General features: G+C 37.1%; 1 long non-coding RNA gene across 1 annotated transcript in view; it reads left to right on the top strand.

The window, feature by feature from the left end:
- LOC144317999 (uncharacterized) overlaps window positions 1-11,858 on the top strand; it is a 118,376-nt gene extending 106,518 nt beyond the window's left edge. Inside the window, exons 3-4 of the long non-coding RNA XR_013383861.1 lie at window positions 9,293-9,464; window positions 11,655-11,858. This is a non-coding gene — a long non-coding RNA (uncharacterized LOC144317999). The remainder of the gene's footprint in view (window positions 1-9,292; window positions 9,465-11,654) is intronic.
- The last annotated feature ends 363 nt before the right edge of the window (window positions 11,859-12,221 follow it).

Raw genomic sequence — 12,221 nt, 5'->3', positions numbered from 1 at the left:
TATATTTATTATATTAGATGAGCCAGGCATCTTCAAGTTACTTAGGGTAGGGGAATGATTTTTAAAAACCCCAAAACCAAAACCAACCAACCAAACAAACAAAACATGTTCTCATGTTGGTAATACTGTAGATGAGAGGAGAAAAACAAACATGTGGAACACAAATGCATCATTACATATAGTTTTTTTTCAATTTGTGAATTTCTTTGACATAAAGAAAATGCATTACAGAGTTAAGGGGTTGCCAGAATTGGGTGTGTAATACTGTGATCAGAGTTGTCTTCATTGAAGGAAATGAGCAAAAGCCACGATGATACACAGGCAAAACTTTCCTGGTGCAAAGAGGAATCAGTCAGAGGCTCTTAGGAGCCTGGTGTGATTAAGGAAGAGCAAGGCCTGATGGCTGAAGGGTGGTGAGGAAAGAGATGAAGAATGTGCCAGAAGGACAAGAGAAAAAATGTGATAAAGATCTTGACTTTCACTTTGAGTTAAATGAGGAGTAATTGTAGGGTTTTGAGAAGAAAGTTATGGTTTATAAATATTACTCTGATTACTTTATTGACAAATTCTTAGGATTAAGGAGTGTACAAAGAGGACTGTAGCAGTTATCTTCCAAAATGCTATTTATGACCCAAATTAGATTGAACTTTGTCTCTCTATCTCTCTTCATGTCTCTGTATCTATCTCTGTCTCTCTAAAACAGAAGCATGCATACACTTCTATATTTAATTGAATTGTGAAAATATTTCAAAGACAGTAAAACATGGAGTGAAAGGATTCCCTGTCACTCACCTCAATTATCAACTGAGACAAATGTGTTTATCTATATCCCACCATCCTTCTACCTCCTCCAGAAATTCTTAGGTTATTTTGAACCAAAAATTTTATTTTAAAGGTATAACTAGTGATGAATTGCCTGTAAGGTAGCCTTGGGTGAACACTGGAGTTTGGGCCAGACCACCTAGAAAAATGGAATGGCCATCACCTAAGGTGAAGGAGAGCTATGAAAGGAGAAAGCTTAAGGGGAGATGTGCCACAAGAATTTTTTGATATATTGAAATATCCAATTAGCATCTAAGTATATCTATCCAGACGTTCCTGTTGCAGCATTTAAATATTAAAATCATCATTAGAAAGTCTAGCTGTGGATTTTTTGCAAATGGTGTTTATGAAACTATGCCACTTATTCCCTATGTTTTCTTCACTCTTTTCCATAATTCTTAATAAAAAAACACACTTATTTATTTACTCACTTACTTACTTAGAGGAAGAGAGCATAGTAGGGAGAGGGACCAAGGAGAGAGAAATAATTTCAAGCAGACTCCCCACCCCACCTCCAACTGCAGAGCTTGATGAGATGCTCCATCTCACAACCCTGAGATCATGACCTGAGTTGAAATCAAGAGTCCAACACTCAACTAACTGAGCCACCCAGATGCCCCTCTTTTCCTTAAATCTAAAGGAAAAAGGAACACAGGAATGCTCATGTTTCCTAGTATAAAAAATTAGTCAATTAGTACCTCTATGCTTATTGATAAGGGACTGATTATTTATGGAATGTTTGGATTTAAAACAGTACATGGAGAGTCACCTCTTTTTACCTTCTTCTGTCTGCTTCTGAGAAGCAATAGGAAGTTCTGCTGCAGGGACTCCTAATAGGATCACCAAGGAAAATATTGATGATTTATAGAAATAGAAAAACAAAAATGAGGGGCTATTTTAATTACCTTTATGATTTCCTAATGTCTGATAATAAATGTAGCAATCTTATAATGAATTATAAAATGCCAAAGAAAGACTTACAGATTTGACCCTGGTTGAATAGAAACTCTAAACTGAGGCCACATGTTTATTATTTTATTGGGAATAAATTGATTTAATAGACTGTTACTAACACGGGCTCTGGAATCAGTGATACCTGTATCTAAATTTCAGCCCTGCCACTTTCGAGTAGTATGATCTTGAATAAGTTATTTTAGTTTTCAAATTTCTCTTACTTCTAAAATGGGAAGATAAATATTTACGTTTTAGGCTGGTTGTGAGGGTTGAGTACGTTATGAATACTAATATGAATCACAAAGTACCTTTCACAGAGTAATTGCTCAATATAAGTTAGCTGTTATTACAACATCCGTAAAAACAGACTTCTGATAACTCCACTAGTTCCTCATCATTCTGAACTGCAGAGATGGTAACTTTTACTGGAAGAGATAATGAAGTACCAGATGTCTTTGTTCAAATACATATAACCTAATAACATTAGACAGCACAGACATTAAATCACAAACCAAGGAGACTCAAATGAGGATCATTCTCTTTGTGCATGCATAAGCATTTCTTTCACCTTTCCATAGCCTAAGAACGAGAGACAACTTTAGAGATTTCTGGGAAAAAATGGCAAGAATTAGGCCCAATCACACACTGATCACAAACTTCTAAGAAACACATTATAGGGAATGGTCTCTCTTGCTCAGGGGATGGATTAAATGAGCTAGTAATTGTATCGTCCTTTATTTCCATAACTTCTCTGAATACAAATGAAGTGTTCTGGTGGCATTTCCATAATGGGTAACTGCAGCAGTCTGATCATGAACTAAACGTTTTTTTAATCACTACAATTCATAAATTCCATCACTATATAATATGTGTGTCTGTGTGTGTGTGTTTTTGAGACAGCTTTTGTCTAATTTTACTTTAAAACTGTCCTGAAACCCTAAAAGTGAGTTTGTTCCATTTTCTCTTTGTGGATACCATAGAATAGGTAAGTATATGTGTATTTTTTTTTAATGGAGAATGCCTTATGATTTTAAATTTCACATGTAGAAAACTAATTTTGTGTCAAAAAATACTGCCATCAGGTAGAAGTCATAAATATATCCTTAGTGAAGTATAGACCATGCATTCTAAATTCTTGATATACCTCAACTCTAAATATTCTGTGGGTATTTTATGTATATATTTTGATTTTTTCTCTATAGTACTTCATTAAAGAGTTCAATGATTTGCACTCAGAAGTACTATAGCCAAGAGGCAACCAAATATAACACAAAGAATTGGTCTGAAGTTCACACTGAAGGCCACACAAAGTCTCTTGCTTCAGGGAAATAAATATAGATATATGTATATATAGCTATTAAATTTAATCAAAGAGAAAAGTAAATAAATTTTATTTCATTAAATTCTGTAACTCAAGAGGAAAATACTGGAAAACCAAGCTACCATGTTAAGCATTTGCATTTCGGGCACAATGTTCTATTTGCCCTATGAACTACAGTATCCCTTCTTATTAGCATTTGTCTTTTCACTGCATTGATAGCCAAGACGAAGGCTCATGAGCTAAGGCTGGGACAATCTGAAGTTCCTGTACAGGAATATGGGTCTGAGTGACATGGGAATGAAGGAGTGGTTGGGATTCACTTACAGTCATGCAGCACGGTGGCACGCTGATGCTACATGTGCTCCAGCAGTGACAGTGGTGGTGACATTGGAACCTTGGGTGTGTTGTTCCTGCTGTCTCACCTCCAGAAAATGAATTAGAATAAAAGTAAACAAGCACAATAAATTTACGTAAGAATAAATGCTATAAGCACATCATTAAGTAATGGGAATGTGATTTTTTTTTTTTTTTTTAGTTTTTAAATTTTTTTAAAAAGATTTATTTATTTGAGAGACAGAAAGACAGAGAGAGAGAGAGTGTGAATGCAGGCAGGGGGACAAGCAGAGGGAGAGGGAGAGAGAAAATCTCAAGTAGACTCCCTGCTGATCGTGGAGCCTGACATTGCGCTGATCTCAGGACCCTGAGATCATCACCTGATCTAAAACCAGGAGTCAGATGCATAACTGACTAAGCTACTCAGATGCCCCAAAGTGGGAATGTGATTTAAATAGGATGGTCAAAGAATGATTCTCTGAGAAGAGGTCCTTTGAGATGAGAGCTGAATGACAAGATGATGCAAGCCATGAGAATAATTTGTGGTCAGATGGATCAAATGAAGGATATGACAAGTGCAAGGAAGAGTGAGACGGAATGGCGTGAGAGAAAGTTTATTTGTCATGTAACATTAGGACAATTATTGTATTAATAACTATCATCAGAATTGCTCCCAAAGAAGGGAAAATTTTCTTGCCCTGGTAAAATACCCATCCCTAGTTAAGGTGAGGAGTTGAGAGCACATTTCAGAGGAAGGCAAAAAAAGAAACAGCCAAGCATCTCCTCGCCTAAGAAATAAACATGAATTTGAAGGAAAAGTGCAGAAGAGCAGAGAGTCGGAGGTGAGAGCCAAGAGTCACTTTAGATTGTTAGAGTCCAAGACGATGGAAATAAATCCAAGGTCTTCTTGAAAATTTGAGAGGGGCACCTGGGTGGCTCAGTGGTTGAGCGTCTGCCTTCAGCTCAAGTCATGATCCCGGATCAAGTCCCACATCAGGCTCCCTGCATGGGGACTCCTTCTGCCTGTGTCTCTGTCTCTCTCTCTGTGTCTCTCATGAATAAATAAATAAAATATTTTTTAATAAAAGAAAATTTGAAATATTTAATCTTTAATTTTCAACTTTTCATTCATTTGCCTCCATGGAACCATTACCTCTTACCTTCCGCTGAAGTTCTGTTACATAGAACTGCTTGTGTTGAATGCTATTTAATGGGGTGTGCTAATGGACATAAGGAAAACAGCTGTTGGATACAAAACAGAGACTAAGAATTTCACAGAAGCCAGGAATAGAAGTGACATAAAGTAAAGAAATTTGGAACATTCACAGAAATCTTAGTTCCCGACAACCTTGCAGAGTGAAAAAATTCTCTGTTACTGCACTATCTTCTTAATCCCCACAAAATACTTTTTTATATAGTAAAAATAATGTGAATTAAAATTTGTAAAAGCAGACCTTCCCTACACATCCACTGATGATGATTGCTATTATCATAGTTCGCATGGGGCAATATGAAAAGGAAACTGTTCTAAATCAAATTGAAGATCAGAAAAATGAACTTATAGTAATAATCTTGGAGACACACTAAAGCCCCATGAAATTACATGAGGTTCAAAATTACTGAGAACTCTTTGTTTACATATCTTTGCATTCAAATGACTGTTAAAGATAAAATCAACTCTATGGTTACAGAAAATAATACCGTTGCAGTGCATTGTCCTCCGGATAAACAACAAAACTACAGGGTCCAGACTTGACTGGTGTGGTTTTTTTTGTTGTTTTTGTTTTTTTTTAAATGGACATTTGGTTCCTAGTTTTTAAATCAATTTGCCTGCTCTTAGATGGAGGGAGCAGATAAAAAACAAAGCTGTCAACTCCTCACTATTTTGAAGGTGACATCTGCAAATGCAGGTTTCAATTCTTCCATTGTCGAAGTCACTTTAATCATTCATATTTGCAGCTGTCTGAAAGAACGCTTCACTCGCATCTTTTTCCTTGGGGCAGAGAGATGGAACTGGCTATTCATTTAGTCCACTTACAAAAAACCCAACCCATGTATTCTGAGACACTGAGCCTATCTTTTTGGAGTTGCAGCTGCTTTCTAGCACCAGTCTTTTTATCCTTCAGAGGAGGAAAATGAAATGGCTCTATTTATTGCTTAGAAAAATATGTATCTTCTTGAATTTGCTGCAATTAGTTTTCTAAAACTGAACACATTGAACTTGCAGTGCTCCAGGGTTAAGAAATAATAAGGCATGTGCTTGATTACTGGAAAGGCTTGTTCTTGTCCATATCTCATAATTTTTAAATTTATTCAAGAGCCATCACTGATATTTTCATCAGTTTCCATCTCCCTTTGGTATTCTGGGCACTATAGGGTCAGCACAGTGGTCTTGCAAGAATTTACTGTGCTCCCCAGGAGCTGGTTGTATTGTCCGGATTTCTGCTTTTATTATGAGAAATGTTGTGGATACAACTAGCTAATAAATGTAATGGTAATTTCCAAATATATAAAACACAAAAATATCACATAGAAATTGTAGACGGGTTTTTGACTTAATAGAGGGAATAGATGTAGAACTGATTATAGAGTTATCATGAGGTCCGAGGTGTTAGATAAAGCATAATCCTATCTGCATATAGGGAAGCCAGTAGACTGTGTTTCAGATCATGGCCTTCCAAAACTTTATGTGAAGAGTATTATATTTTATCTCATGTGTCCTTAAAATCCTTAGGACAGAAGATCAAAAGTATACAAATAGGAATAGCATAAAAAGGGTTTAAAGCAATCTTATTGGGTGTGGGTAGCTAATGAGAGCACCATAGATTCCTGAAAAGTGATGGCTTATAATTTACTAGACAATTATGAATATTTCATACTCATTTGCGCATTCATATAAAATGTTTACTCCTGGCAGCACATCTAAGAAGACAGCAGCTATTACCAAAGGAGCAGTCATTATTAGAAAAAACACCATACCACAATGTCATCCAGAACCTGAAATAGTTTGTTATTTTTCAGAAGCAACATTACAGGTGGCTGGCTTACTCTTAACTCAGATGTTAAATGTTAAGATATTAAAAATGGCTATTTATTTTTTTGAGTAATTATTAAATGCCATTCTAAGCGGTTTATTGAACAGTCTGAATTCAATGAAGATATCAATGTGAAATGGCTTTATTTTTCACCCATTATTGCTTCCAGCCATCCTGTCCCAAACCTGCCTTCCCAGGCCATTAATGATACCTCAGGCAGATCTCGTTGCCTTCAGTCTTTTTCAGTTCTGTCTACTTTTCTCTGGTTGGAAACATCAATCTTCTATCCAAATTGGTGGTTACCTTATCCTATTTTCTACCCTTGCCCAGGCTTCAGCTAGAAGGACTTGATTTAGTAAACTAGTTAGGAAGGCCTTGGTGAAAAGTTTCAGGGCTTTGAGCAAGGGTGAACTTACTGTGCAAGACACTTGAGACTATGTGGAGCCTTGTAGACTGTTGAACCTTAGTAATTAGGAGGAACTTCTTCACCTCTCTTCAGTTGTAATGGGAAGTGAGCTGTGACTTTCTTTCTCTCCTCCCTCTATATTCTTCTACTTGCTTTGGGGTTTGCTTAATTGGAACTTTGGGGTTTTTTATACTCATTTGATTCCATTGCTTCTCTGACTAACATCCCCTAGCGCTCTCAATGGCAAGCATCCAAATCCTGGGGGGTGCATCTAGGAGCTCTTTCAGAATGAATTTCAAAGGTCTCTTCACTGGACAGGTCTCTTAGTGTGTCAACACAATCTCAGACCTCCCACCCTGTGCAACCTACCTGAGATCCTTGAGGGTCTTCGTTTGCAGGGGTGGGTTTATTGACAAAATGGCTCAAGTCTGACAACTTTGCATGGTGTCTACTTGGCTTGTGTGAAACTCCTGTATCCATGTCACGTCAAATTGTGGGAGTGCAGGCTGCTCCACTGAAGGCTCCTTCTGACTACCTCCAAATTGCCTCCAATTCTCCAATCTTGCCACTGTGCTGCTAACAAATCTCTATAAGGTACTCTTATATTGGAGCTCCCATTACTTGCCATGATTCTCCCCACTAGTGAAAACAGATGGCTCTGAAAATTTCCCCTGATAGGCTAGGGATTAGTCAGGACCTGGGATGATAGTTGGGATAACCTAGCCTCACTAGGCTTAAAACAGTTTTCTCCCAAGTTTTGAATCCAAATAGCCATTTCGAGAACAGCAGAAAAACTGCCATATCACTTGGATCAAGGGTTTCAAAAATTATTTTCTATTATTTCTGTAGTTAAGAAAAGTAGACAAAATAAGTATGAACCTATATGGTTTCATGTAGACATAGTGCAAAGTGTCAATCACATGGATACTGTGTCGGAAACTTCTGTGGCAAGAATTCCTTCACATTCACAAACTGGTCTTCCTATACTCTAAACCTAAGATATATCCACTCTCACAGGAGCTTCCTAAAAGTGAGATTACAGGAGGGCACAGACCTTCTGATAACACATGGGTTACAGAAGAGAGATGATAGGAAGACTCAAAAAGCCAAGTACAGACAAACGGCAAAGGATTTACTCTGGTGGACATCGAAGTTAAACATGAGGAGATTCATAAGTAATAAAATTCATGACTGATAGGTTGCAAAAAAAATCCACCTCAGAGAAAAAGCAGCACAGTATCTTTATTTCTATTACTCTTTCTTCATTTACCAAATGTTTGAGCCCTTGCTTTGTATCACACACTGAGACACTGAGACACAATGTTTGGTTTGGAATCTACCTTTTCCGACCTCACAGAACAATCATAAATCATATGAGTTGTAGTGTAAGGTTTTCAGTGCTGTGATAAACAAATGTTTCAGTGAGTTTTACATTACAAAAACTGCTGGAAAACCTAAAGGACTTGAAGGTAGAGGCAGAAATATGGAGGCATTTGTGACACTGAGCAAGGGAGTAATATGACCATGTTTATGTTCTGTTATTTATAAGTTGAAATATGGAGGATAGACATGATGAGGTTTGAGGTTGGAAGAGGAAAAAACGATTGGAAGATTATCACAAAGATTTGTTTCTTAAATACTTCTGATACTCCAAGGTAGTAAGTATCTTACTAACGTCTGATTTTGGAGATATCTAGCTTAAGGTTTCTAACCTTAAAGAACCTATATCCTATAGTAGAAAATAAGACATGTGTATGTGCACATGCACATGCCTACAAGGGCATGTGTAGAAGGAATGGGCGTCAAACGAAATGACTGGCAATTTCTGGCTAGTTAACTGCGTGCCCTGTAAGTTCTTGGTGTCATAGTGAGCTATAGGGGACAGTAGCTATGGAGTACTCATTTTCCCATTTTCATTTACTCACCAATGAATACCATTTTCTCATCTGTTCTATGACAGAGGTAGTATACGATAATACAATAGAGTAAATTATCACTAAAAAATCCAATACAGTGTCCAAAATAAATTAATATAAATTAAAATGGCCTAATTTAGGGCTTAAATATTGCTTCACTCTATTGCTCTGAGCAAGCAACCACTTAACCTCAACCTTGGTTTCCTCAAACTGGGAGTTAACAAGTATTTACCTACCTCATAAGAGTGTGAGGATTAATTAGTTAATGTTTATAAAATGCTTTAAAGAGAAAAGGAGCTGAATAAGTAGTGCTATTAATAGGACAGCCACTTAATTTGATTTTAGTGTTTGAGAACAATGCAAGTCTAATTCAGCAGTTGCCACACAGCTGTGGTTGCTATCCCTTTAGAAGGAATTTATAATACATCCTTGGTTTTTGAAAGAATACTGCCTTATACAGCAACTAGGATCATAGTAAAATAATATGTCAACTATTTTTTTTCAGAATAGTTGCTAAATATTAGCACTGCTGCTAACATGGACCTAGGGTAAGGTAAGTTAAGCCCAGAGAGCCTTCATCAGACAAAATTCACATGGAGAGCAGGGTGCAGAGCTTCTACATAAAATGATAGCCAGCATTTATTCATCTCATTTAATCCTGACAAAGACCCAATGAGGTAAGTACTCTATTTGCTCCATTCTGCATGTGGGATATCAAAGTTCAGAAAAGTTAAGGAACTTGACCCAAAATTCATAGCTATTGATTAATCAAGATAGTATTATTTATTTATTTATTTATTTATTTATTTATTTATTTATTTAAAGATTTTATTTATTTATTCATGAGAGACACACACAGAGAGAGGCAGAGACACAGGCAGAGGGAGAAGCAGGCTCCTGCTAGGAGCCTGATGCAGGACTCAATCCCAGATCCTGGGATCACGCCCTGGGCAGAAGGCAGATACCCAACCGCTGAGCCACCCAGGTGTCCCTCGAGATAGAATTTAATCAAAATCCGACATCTGTGTGGTTAAGTATTGAGATTTATTGCCTCCTAAGAATGAACACGGAAATATAAAGAACTGTTGTCATGTTCCTGAATCCCCCATAACAGAAATCCTATGGTTCCCACCTTTGGTGTCCCTTCATGTCCACATTTACTAGGCAAGTCCTTATATGTATGACTCTTCTTTCCATCTTTAAACATGGACCTCATCTCTGTCTCTTAAGGTAACTATAAGTAAGTTAAAGAGATTCAGATACATTGATGATGTTGGAATTAACCTACCAGTCAGGATCATAGGAATGACTCCATACAATATAGCCAGACTTTTTAGCATTTCTCTTACTTGCTGCCAGTCTACCTCTTATGCTCCATCTTGGGTTAGCGTACAGATTTCAGAACTCAATTTTCACTAACTCAAGACCTTTTCAATCTTCCTAAGCTATTTAATTCAATGTTCACATTCTAGGGTAGTCCTTCACTCATTGTTTAGCACCTCTACTTCATCTAAAGTTTTGACTTCCTAATTTTCCAACCCTATAGTTTTTGGTGTATTAAAGGTAACCAATACATGTATTTTTTAAAAATATTTTATTTATTTATTCATAAGAGACACACACAGAGCGAGAAAGAGGCAGAGACACAGGCAGAGGGAGAAGCAGGCTCCATGCAGGGAGCCTGATGTGGGACTTGATCCCAGAACTCCAGGATCATGCCCTGGGCCAAAGGCAGGCACTAAACCACTAAGCCACCCAGGTGTCCCTAACCAATACATATTTTAAGAACTGAACAGAATCTGTCTAGGAAACTTGACAACAATTCACAAGTGCTATCCTGGATGAGTCACTTTCATGGACTCCTCTAAGAGCTGCAAAGTCTCTTTCCCTTGATCATGCAAAGGGACTTTTCCAGAAGTACCCAAGAATCCTTACTAATCCATGTTTAGGTGATCAGTTATGGTCACTGTTTTAGGTGAAAGTAATTCATGTAATTTAAAGATTTTATTTATTTATTCATGAGAGACACAGAGAGACAGAGACATAGGTAGAGGGAGAAGCAGGCTCCCTGCAGGGAGCCCAGTGTCGGTCTCAATCCCAGGACCCCGGGGTCATGACCTGAGCCAAACGCAGATGCTCAGGTAGCCACCGAGCTACCCACGTGCCCCTCATATAATTTATAACAGATTAGTAGTTGTGACCCTGATGAAGGAATTTTAGAAACCTCCATCTTTGGGACCCATGGGATTGACATATGGCCATGGCCAACTGCAGAAACCAAAAGATTACAACCTGAATACATATATCAGTTTTTTTTAATTATAAACTGAAGTGATTTATTAGAAATATGCAGAGGATATCCACATAACATACATCATTAAACTAGATTATATTTACTACCTTCAACTTTTAAAATTCTGTGTTTCTCATGATTTCCTATGGTTATAGGAATTTTAAGACCATACACATTCTTGGATTACTTCATGGCCTAGGGTTATTGCCTTATATGTCATGCCATCATTTAGATTTGCTGCAAAACATTGATGTTAAAGTAAAATTGATGTTTTAGTTATTTATTCCTCATTAACAACTTGTAATGTACAGATGTAAGCTGATAGGTGAGACCTCTGATCTAGAACACTTTCATATTTTATAGTTGAGGAAACCAATGGCCACAGAATTTAAAACATTCATTTAGAGTTTTACAGTTAGGACAATAGTGAATCACAATTAGCAACACAGTCGCTTGCCCTCCTAACCACACATTCCTTTTCCTCTCTGCATTTATTTATTTATTTATTTATTTATTTATTTATTTATTTATTTATTTATTTATTTTTTACACCACCATTCTCTTCATAAAACAGCTCACATGATTTACATGCAAGTTTGCCAAGTAACACTACAGGCTGCTAGAACTGAGAGGAAACCTAAGGGTGCGTTAACTTGAAGATAAGAAAATTGAGAATGGAATTTACACAAAAATACAAAGCCGTTGCTACGATATGCCAGCTTCAGCCCCAGTCGGTCTAGTGATCTTTCTCTACACCATCAAAGTAGTATTCCAGAGGAGCAAACTCGATGTTGAAATAAAATATTTTATTTGTAGTCTAATATATGATTGGTGTCTCACTTTGCCATAAAACAGTGTGTTTTAATGAACTGTTGATCATGCCACCTCAATTGGCCATGCGATGACCAGACAATTATAAAATGGGAAACCAGAAAGTATCTCGGAGTAGAACACGCTACACCGTTGCACATTCTACATAGAGAAACCCAAGGAATAAAGTAACATCCAACAAATATAGCCCAGAGGGCTTACCACTGAAATCTACCTTTCTTCATTCTCACTGCTAGATATTTCTGGTAAGGTGAGGAGTACAATCTCATCTTTAAATTATACATATTTCATCAAAGGGCTAATAATCACA

The sequence above is a fragment of the Canis aureus genome, chromosome 8 (genome assembly GCF_053574225.1).
Source record: "Canis aureus isolate CA01 chromosome 8, VMU_Caureus_v.1.0, whole genome shotgun sequence".
Classification (NCBI taxonomy): domain Eukaryota; kingdom Metazoa; phylum Chordata; class Mammalia; order Carnivora; family Canidae; genus Canis; species Canis aureus.
The sequence above is the reverse complement of the archived record's forward strand: the minus strand, read 5'-3'. Positions and strand labels throughout refer to the sequence as shown.